Genomic DNA, 10,580 nt, shown 5'->3' on the forward strand with positions numbered 1-10,580 from the left:
CCTGGGTGGCTCAGTGGTTTAGCGCCTGCTTTCCGCCCTGGGTGTGATCCTGGAGACCCGGGATCGAGTCCCACATCGAGCTCCCTGAATAGAGCCTGCTTCTCTCTCTGTCTTTCTCTCTGTGTCTCTCATGAATAAATAAATAAAATCTTAAAAAATATATATCCTTTAAGAACCCCTCCACCCCATAAGGATAAGAGCCTAACATACATATAATTGTTTTAAAAAAAAAAGTTTATTAAAAGCTATAGTCATTATGTATTCTGTAAACAAATTTAGGCTATGTATAGTTTAACAGAGAATTATTCTCTGACTTGTGAATTTAGTTATGGGGAAAAAACTTTTTGTCAGGCCACTGATTTAAATGAATAGTTCTCAGACTTTTTGGTCTCAGGACCATTATGGTCTTATGAGGATTCAAAGAGCTTTTTTCATTATGTGAGTTCTATCTATGGATATTTACAGTATTACTGTTCTAGAAATTAAGATTGAGAAAATTTAAATATGTTTTATATTAATTCATTTAACAAATAACTAAAAAATCCAATGCATGCTCACACCAAGAGCATAGTCTTATGAACAATAACTATGTTTTTGAAGACAAAATGATTCAGTGAGAGGAGAGGCACTCCTTCCCATTTTTGTAAATATCTTTTTTCCTCTGACTTAATAAGAGGCTGCTGGATTCTCATCTCTGCTCTGCATTCATTGAATCTGTTGTGATATCTCACATGATGTAGCCTCGGAAAAACTCCAGTGGACCCTCAAGAGAGAATGAGAGGGTACAGCAAATGACGTTTTCACATTTTTATGAAAATAGTTTTCAATAGCAGGACTCCACTCAGAGTCTCAGGGGTCCCCACTATTGACATCTTTACATTCATTCTCATAACCGTGCTGTCATCTAAGACAAACTAGGAAACTGAGGCTTGGGAAGGTAAAGAACTGGCCCAGGATCACACGGTGGTGACAGCAGGGCTGGGATTTGTCCGCAGGGAGTTGCCTGCCGGAGTGGGAGCTCTGCCACTATGTGAGTCCCATCTCAACAGCTCACACAATACTTAATAGTCATTTAATTTCTTCACTCATCCACTGCTCATGTTGATAGGATATTGTTCCCTTTAGACTTGTTTGAGGAACTTAACAAACTCAAAAGTAGTTATTGTTAATTTTTTTCAAATGTCTCAAGGCAGCCTTCTAATTCTTTTGGATTAATAAGAGGCATTTTAGAGTTTCAACAGTTATCAAATGACTCTTCTCATCCTTACAAATTGTAAGTTATTGGAAATGATCATAACACTGGCAAGAGATTGCTTTATTTTTTTCTTTTGTTTTAAATACAGTTTGTTCTATTCTAACCCAATACTTGACATCCTAATAAATTTTGTTTTACTAAAAAAGCAAAAGACTAAAAGACCCAACAAACTCATTGTTTCAGTAAAGTACAAATGGATAGAAGAGAGAGAGTTTCATATTCACAGTAAAATATCATGTGGAAATTTTAATAAAGTTTTCCTTTTTTAAACCATAAGGATATAGCTATAAAAGCTACAACTACTGAGCAAAATCAAGCTCTGATTACATTCTCCCTTCCTACAAAACTGATGTCTTTTCCACTTAACCAGCAGCACTAATCAGTATGTCTAACTTGTGCCTATCACTTCATTTTCTAGAAGTCTCTTTTGTTATGGTAAATAAAACCCAGAGTCACAAACAAAGCAATTGCATTGGATAGCTGTTTTTTGTTGGTTATGTTATTGTCTCTATGTTTTTTTTTTTTTTCATTTTTGCCTTTCCTCCTAGGTGTCAGTTGCAAGTCCTAGATCCCAATTAAGATTAATAAAATGTCCCACGTAATGTAATTTGCGTTTACTCGGTATTAGGTCAAATCATGACTATTCATGTTGTAAGAACTTAAGCAGCAGAAGAAATAAATGGCTGTTCTGATGTTCTCATATACATGCTAAAACATTAAAATATCTTTAAGCCCTCTGACATATAAACACTTTCTCATTGATCATTTTTTAGTAATTGTTAAGAGAAAACTCTAAATGCAAACTCATCTCCAGGATAACTGCAGGAAAAATAAATGAGAAGCTTACTTTAAATATTTCCCCCTCATCCCCCAAGTATCCCATTTAATCTTTCTTTTTTGCCTTGTGAATCCTAGAATAAATGATAGGGACAATTAAGATCATTCTTTCAAAGTTTTCAATTGACTAAAATATCTGGTTCCAGAGCAACAGTCTTTATAGGTTATAACAGATTCAAATAGCTGTTTGTACATTATTAGCCATATTTATCCTTAATTCTTTTACTCTGAATTGCCAAATTTTAGAATTTTTTTTCTTTCTTCTAAATTTAGGTGAGAATTGTTATTGTACATACGTTCCACTTTGATATTATATTATACTTTGAAAATAGCTCTGCGGAAGAGATTGGTAACATGGTAAAAATTGGGAGGAAAATTCTGAAATAGTATCTTCAAGAACTCTTAAAATTGAAAGTTTCCAACTGCAAAAAATATATATAATAATAAGCTTATAACAACCAGTTTATTATTATTACTTTTATTATTATTATTAGCAGTGGTCAAGTTTCTCAAAAATATATGCTTAGAAACAAAAGTTACCTGTATTTTGTTTGAATAAAATTTTAAAAATAATTTTTATATTTCTTTTCATACACTTGTGTTTGAATATTTTTCTCATCTAGTAAAATATCAAATACAATTAGATTAGCACAATTTTAGAAATATATACTATCTAGTTTCCACTAACGTACAATCACAACTTGCCAGTTCGTAAAAACAGAGCTTTTTGCTTTTTTTGGACTCAGCATTTTTAGTGGATATGATAATGATCTTATCAACAGGTCTGCTGATTCTCAGAATGGAGGAAAACAAAGTCTTTCACCTGGCAGGCCATCGCATTAATTCCAGGACTTTTATGGAAATATCTTGCCAAAGTAAGAAAAATGGTTCTTTTATATTTGGGTAAAATGAATCTGATAAAATAGTAAAACATGGGATTTTTCCCAATCCTTGCCAAATTGTTTGAGCTTTCTATAACATACAAAATTATTTCACTTTTTGTTTGAACAAAATAAAATTCTCAAGATGGAGATTTTGCTTGTAGGGCAATCTATAGATTTGACATGGTAACTGGGCTTAATGGCAAGATATGCAATTTTGGTTTTCTTTGCCACATCTATTTTAATCTAATTATATTTTAAAGGAGATTTCTTCATTGAATCTTTGGGATCAAAAGAGCTGTAAATGTACAAGTATTTGTTGGATATCACATGGAAAGCCATTATATGTGTCAACAGGGAGCAGTTCACTTACAAATTTGAATGCTTATGTTACCTGAGGGCTATCACATTTCTTTTTAAAAGAATGTTTCTTTTTCATAGCCTCATTTAAAGTAGACTTAAATTCCCCTTAGCACTTATTTTGTCACTAAAATAAAAGTTATCATTAATTTCCAAACATACCTCAAACCACTGTGAACCACAGGCAAGGTTAATGCCTAGAAACACACCTTCATCATTTTTATCGTCCTGTTAGGTTTGCCTTCTTATAACTGTGTAGGCATTTATTTATTTTTAAGGCAAACAATTTTGTGTATTACATAAATTAAAATACATTTTTGGATTGGTATTATTTGTCTTATTTGTTTTTATTTTTTAATATAACATTTATATATACTTAAAGTAAACATGATGACTTGATATATAGAAGCCTAGTAAAATAGTTAGACAGTCAAGCTAATTAACATATTAGGTCCTCACATAGTTACCCTATTATTTGGTGATGAGAGCACCTAAAGCAATCTAAATGTCTAAAACTGTGTGAATGTGGTAATCAAATTACAGTGCAACCACTCAACAGAACACCGATGATACAGTAATTTCCCTTTACCTGAGATTTTGCTTTTTGCAATTTCGGTTACCTGTGGTCCATCGCGGTCCCGAAGCAGATTATCCTCCTTCTAACAGATCTTGACCTCCAGAAGGGCAAGAGTAGCCTAATGCTATGTCACAATGCCTATGTCATTCACATCACTTCACCTCATCATAAGAAGAGTAGAGTGTATAGATTTTTGAGAGAGAGAGAGATCACATTCACATAACTGACTATAGTATATTGTTATAATTGTTCTATTTTATTATTGGTTATTCTTGTTAATCTCTCACTGTGCCAAATTTGCAAATTAAACTTTATCATAGGTATGTATAGGAAGAAACATAGTATATATAGGGTTCAGTACTATCTGTGGTTTCAGGCATCCACTGGAGGAAGTCTTGGGACATATTCCCCCAGTAACTGGGAAATTCAAGAAGCTGAACTTCTAGCACAGATGAATCTAGACCTTCAATGAATATAGGTCTCTTTCTCCCAGCTGTTTCTCTTTCTATTGGCTTTATTCTTAGGTAAGTGCTTTTCATGCTGTGGCAAGACATCTAGAGATAAATCCCAGTTTTGTAACCTCCTGTGAAATTAAGTGCCTCTTCTTCACTGGCTCCACAACAATTTGGCTCTTCATTGGCCCAGGGTTTGGTCATATGCCCACAGTGAACTAAGCACTCTGACTCGTTAGCCAGCCTTGGGTCAAGAAACCAAACTTGGGAGCCAGGGGTACTAGCACATATACATGTACCCTGACTATGTTGGGATTTCCCATAAGCAAAATCAGAATGTTGTATCCAAACAGACATTGGATTCTGGGCAAAAATAGCAGATGTTTACTATAGTAGATATCAAATCATATCTTCTTCCCTCTGATAGAGCCTGATGCTTTCATTGATTTGCACACATGCACATAGTAGGGTCTCAGTAGGCAGTTGTTGTACGTATGTTTACAAATTGCCAGGAGCCTACAGGAATGTCCCCCCTCGCTTTTTTTCCCTCTGTAGGTGGGTGTCATTAATACAGGTGTGCAAACCCAACTGTTAACAGTAATTCCCATCTTGGCTTCCCTGTTTACCCCTACAGCACTATTGCAAATTGTTGCCATGAGAATATAGGTCTTCTTTCAAGAATATTATTACCATCACCACCTGCTTGTTGCGCAATATGCAAAAGTAAGTAACATCACAGTGGAAGTCACTGAGTGTAGTGGATGCTTACAGCAGCCTATCCAAATATATATCAACAGTTAGAGATGAAAACGTATTTTTTATACAGACACACTTAAACCAAATCACAGAGTCATCTTTTAACAAGAACAGGATAAACACTTGCATCAATCCAACTAATTGCTAGGCTGACTTAACTACATACATGTTTAATATCACAAAGGAAAATAATATCCCTGTATAGAGAATGCTCAAGGCAATACTTTTTCTTAGTTTTTGGAACATAACTTCATTCTGTGGTATATTTTGTTCTAGTAATGATGAGCCAGTTCTAGGGGAAATAGAAGCAGGGAGAATGACAAGATTGGCTGCAAGGACTTGATTCTTGCAAATTTCCATCATTCCTACCATGACATGCCTTTTGTTAACCTCAAAAGATCATGCATGACCCAGTTGGGGTAGATATTTTTGCTCCATTGTGTATCCTACATAACGAGCCATTTGTGTTATGAATTTCTAGTCCTATTCTCCCAAACAGCATGATCTAATGTCTTCTTTAAGCACCAACCTTAAAGCAAGCCTTACTGTGTGCAGGTGGAAGGAATGCTTCTTTCTGGTCTTTACTGAAATTAGTCTGTGAGACCTTAGTTAGACACTGGATTATGACTTTAAGAAACAAAAAGCAAATAAACACACACAAGGCCCAAACAGAAACCCTAAGAACATTTTATATATTAAGAAAAAAGGTCCTTCTGAGCCCCCTTCTCCCTGCTCCAGATCCTTTTTCCATCAAAAAAAAAAAAAAGCCATATAAAAAGCATATAATCTTTTTTGTCTGTGGAAGTTTGCCCTCCTTGAGCAAACATTTTTGTGCCAGTCAGTTTAGTTCCCGGGGGTGGCGGGGGGGGAGACTGTTTTCTAATTGCTGTTCTTTAGGACCTGAATGTAGGAAACATTCGTGCTCCAGCTTCCTCCTTCATCTAAAAATGTGTTTGCAAAGTGCTCTCCAAGTGAAGCAAGGGCACTTAGATCTGCAGTGTGGAAAGAGTCAGAGGCTGGGCTGTAACTCACATTCTGTGTTTAGGCATATGGGAGTTCTAGAATTCATCTTCTCATCCAGGCCAAGGACCCTGATTACAGGAAAGTGTATTCACTTAGCCCTGGCACAATGTCTGAGACACTAATCTTAACCCATTCATTCACCCACTTCTTAATCCATTCAATTTTTGGGAAGCAGCTCCAGCTAAATGATGACCAGGATCAATAGTCTTCACATCTCCTTGCTTTGGTCAAATGTGGAGAATGACAAAATCTGCCACACAGGGTTTTTGTGAGGTATGAATCATTGATAAAAGCAGAGCTCTCAGCACAGAGCCTGGAACCCAAAGCCAAGCCTGGCATCCAGAACAAAGTTTTTCCTGAGAACACTACTTATTTTTGAGTAGAAAGAAAAACATGACTTAAAAAATGAAGAAGGTGGAGATTTTTGCTGGATATTCTGTTGGCCCTGTCTAACGAAGTAGCCACTAGCCACATGCAGCTAGTTATGTTTAAATTGAAAGTGATTAAAGCTAACTAAAATTAGGCATTCAATTCCTCAGTCACATTAGCCGTAAGTCAAGTGCTCAATAGCTTGTACCTCAGTGACTACCAAATTAGAGAAGATACAGAACACCTCCATCCTCACAGCAAATACTCTCCATATAGGAATCTGTGTCGCTCTTTTGCTTAATTTGCCCTGTAAATTATTCATCCCCTTGTGTGCACAAAGCATCGTGTTTTATTCAGTGGGGTCACAAAGATGAATACCCCTACTTTGAAGAGACTTGCAAGCTTACCATCTAAAAAAAAATGTAAGACATGCTCATAATTAATGACAACACAGACACTGTGCGATGGCTCAATATTTAAGTGCAGTACATGGAACTAATAATATGGATCTCGACAAGAGTGAGGAGTGTCTACAAGAAAGAAGCTTCTGTTAAAGATAAAAACTGTAGGACTTTTAAAACTCAGTTACAAGTCAGCACGCAGTGATTGGGAGAGAATACTGGAGCAGCACCCAGACTTCACCTTCAAGATTTGTGAGTTTTACTCTAACTTAGCAAATTGGCATTTAAATTTCCTTACACCAGGCTTTTGAGGATGTAGCTATTGTCAGCCACAGTTTGATCACTTACAGAGCAAGGAATAAGGCCATGCCATGTGGAGAGCTCAACAAGTACTGCCACCCTTCAAAATTCATTTTAGACATTTCTGACGTGAGTTGGCTTTCCATGGGACGTACTCCACTTTCCAACTTGGTAAGCAAATAGAAAGATTTTGCGGTGGCTGGGAAGATTTTGTGGTGACTTTTGTGATGGTTATTAAAGAATACCCACAAGTGGCCTCAATTTCATCCATTTCCAAACAAGTGTACTTTTACTCAGAGGCAGAGGATATGGAAATTCTCTATTTCCCCATTGTGGAACCCCCCAGTCTAGTGAGGGAGTCAGAGATGGCTAGTAGTCCCCCATATTGCTTCTTGTGCAGAGCAACAGAAATTCCTCTTTCAGTTAGGCTCATCATCACCTGTGAAAGTGGCCATTGTCGCAGTTCTTCACAACTGGTGTGGCCCTGAGTCTAAGATTAGCTAGCAGCGTAGACAAGAAACAGATATGTCTAACATCAAGGATGTTTTCTTGAATGATGCCCCCCTTTTAGTTTCATTTCTCCCCTTCCTGCTGGCATAATGAAGACCTGCTGGTGAGCCATTTGGTTGTTGCAGAAAGGGAGATACCCCAGAAATAGTGGAGCAATAAATCAGAAGAAGCCTGGATCCTGACACCATTGCAGAGCAGAGCTGCCTCATATGTTTGCATTTATATAGGAAAAGAGAACCTCTGATCTTCTTCAAGCTGTGTTTATTTGGGCCTCTGTTCTACTCAGCCCAACTAGTCACATAATAAAGCCTGTCATTAAAAAAGAAACTGGTACTTGTTAATCACTCAGCATTATTATTGTTTAAAAATACTAGTAGAGGGAACCCTGGGTGGCTCAGCGGTATAGAGCCTGCCTTCGGCCCAGGGCCTGATCCTAGAGACTCAGGGTCGAGTCCCACGTCCAGCTCCCTGCGTGGAGCCTGCTTCTCCCTCTGCCTGTGTCTCTGCCTCTCTCTCTCTCTATGTCTCTCATGAATAAATCAATAAAATCTTAAAAAAAAAAGAGATTTATTTATTTATCTGAGCGGGGAGGGGCAGAGGGTGAAGGAGAGAAATCCTCAAGCAGAATCCCCATTGAGCTCAGAGCTGGATGCAGGACTCGATCCCAGGACCCCGAGCTCATGACCTGAGCTGAGAGCAAGAGCTGACACTTAATTGGCTGAGCCACTCAGGTGCCCCTGAAGTTATTTTTTTGATTGAAAATATATACTGCTATTTGATATTCCTACAAATCTTCATCCAGTAAAACTCTTAAAGCCCACATGAACAGTTAATTGGTACACTTTGCTTTAAAGTTTGCCAAACTACATATATCTAAACTTTTTCCGCAGGACAATCAGGGCCTTGCCATTTCAAGATACAAATTAGACAATGTTTAAAAAGAGTCCTTTCTTATCCATGTTACTCAGATGTCAGCTTGGGTCACCTTGCCCTTAAGAAGTCCAATGCCTTCCCCCAAATTCCTTTAATTTGTAGGTGTTTGGTTTCTTTTAGCTACAGCTGACTCATCTGGCTCTGGTTTCTGCCATGTGCCAGGGTTGTCCAATCTGTCTCTGGCAGCTGGGCAGTTCTCCCTGCAGAGCCCCTCTCCCTTGGTTCCCTTTCCTCTGAAGACCACTCTCGTGCCACAGCTGTGTGCGTTAACTAGAGGTCTAATGGCAACAGTAAAAGGATATGGAATCATCCCACAGTTAATTTCGAACTGTATATTAGACTGCCTCGTTCTTCAAAAGCCCTCTTGGCCTCTTTCACCAACTGAGGTTCCAGTTACCCACCACTCTGGCCTCTACATTATTCTTTCTCCTGTTTTTCTCAACTAGGTCTAGTTGACTTCTTGGACAGAGTGGTTTGTTTTCCCATTGTAGGGAATATCTAATCCGTGTCCTCAGGCTCACACTTTCCTTTTCTAAATATTTTGTCACAATATTTTCCTAAAAATGGCTGTAGTCTAGTGCCTACTGACTACATTTAGACCCATCAACTATTCTCATGGGTGAAATGAAATTCGATCTATCTCATTTTGTGGTTAGATAGTTTACTTTTTTGGTTTATGACTTCATTGTTTAAATTTTAGGAAAATTTTATAATGTGCTAGTTTTTAAAAAAAATAGAATAGAATACAATTTAATATATTGTAATCTCAAACCTCTATGGCACTGTCTTAATATTATTGCTTTACTTCCAAATGCAATCATGCTTATCTTACCTCCTTCTGCTATCTGTACTCTCTGAAGGATCATTTCCATGAGAGTGATAGAAAGTCTTTAAGATCTTGACCTTGAGCGCTCCAATGTGACTCCAGCTTCAGATTTCCTACAACTCCATGTCCTCAGGAATGGCTCTTTGTACCTCATCTGGCAGTAAATACTAGCTCTCCTTTTGCATTCTGTTATGTCCACTTCACTTACCTCCTTATTAAGCCCTGACTCCACACACTCATTCAAATGCATTTCTTGCCATTGCAAATTTCTCGGCTTCTGCCATTTTCCTTTCTCCCTGAATTTTGGAGACATATTCTATATCTTGCCTTCACATCTTCTGTAGCTGCGAAATACCCCTCAGTTGCGAAAAAGTATTTAAGGTGTCATTTTTTTTAACTTGTAAAAGAACCCAATTTGTTTCTCCGTAGCAGATTTCCAGAGATTCAAGGCCAAATATAAGAAGCTTCTGGTTATAGAATCCCGTTCAAGATAATATCCATTTTTCTCTGCTAGTCATATTTGCTGTTTATGTAAGTTATTAATGTTCCCATTAGAACTTGGAAGATTGATCATATTGTTCCCCTCTTTTCCACTTGGCCCTCTGGAGGAAAAAGTTAGATTTAAAATAGCAATTTAAGGCTGATTTTTGGGGCACCTTGGTGGCTCAGTCAGTTAAGCGTCTGACCCTTGATTTTGGCTCAGGTCATGATCTCAGGGTCCTGAGATCGACCCCTGCATCAGGCTCTGTGCTCAGCAGGAAGTCTGCTTGAGATTCTTTCTCTCTCTCCCCCTCTCCTTCTGCCCCTCTCTGAACTCACTCTCTCTCTCTATCTATCTAAAATAAATTTTAAAATTTTTAAAAAATGGTGTTAAGACTGATTTTTGAACATGTTCAAAGGACATTTGCTATTGGTCAATTTCTATACCCCTCTGACACCAATGACCAATAGGACCTATTGGCTCCTGTGTTCCTTCTTGGGTCCTGTCATGTTAGATTTAGGATTTGGGAGGGCAGAGAATTTAAGAGAGAAGGTTTTATTTTCAACATTCTGGTATGCACAAGGACTTTTAAATGCCTTATTAAGATTTTATAAATGGG

At 37.5% G+C, this 10,580-nt stretch overlaps 1 long non-coding RNA gene across 2 annotated transcripts in view; it reads left to right on the forward strand.

The window, feature by feature from the left end:
* The window catches only part of LOC102156632, a 98,809-nt gene extending 90,780 nt beyond the window's left edge, over positions 1-8,029 (forward strand). For both annotated transcript variants that reach the window (XR_005379990.1, XR_005379991.1), the window contains 3 exons: positions 2,875-2,967; positions 4,287-4,434; positions 4,997-8,029. This is a non-coding gene — a long non-coding RNA (uncharacterized LOC102156632). The remainder of the gene's footprint in view (positions 1-2,874; positions 2,968-4,286; positions 4,435-4,996) is intronic.
* The last annotated feature ends 2,551 nt before the right edge of the window (positions 8,030-10,580 follow it).

This window comes from Canis lupus, chromosome 27, assembly GCF_011100685.1.
Source record: "Canis lupus familiaris isolate Mischka breed German Shepherd chromosome 27, alternate assembly UU_Cfam_GSD_1.0, whole genome shotgun sequence".
In the NCBI taxonomy this organism is placed as follows: domain Eukaryota; kingdom Metazoa; phylum Chordata; class Mammalia; order Carnivora; family Canidae; genus Canis; species Canis lupus.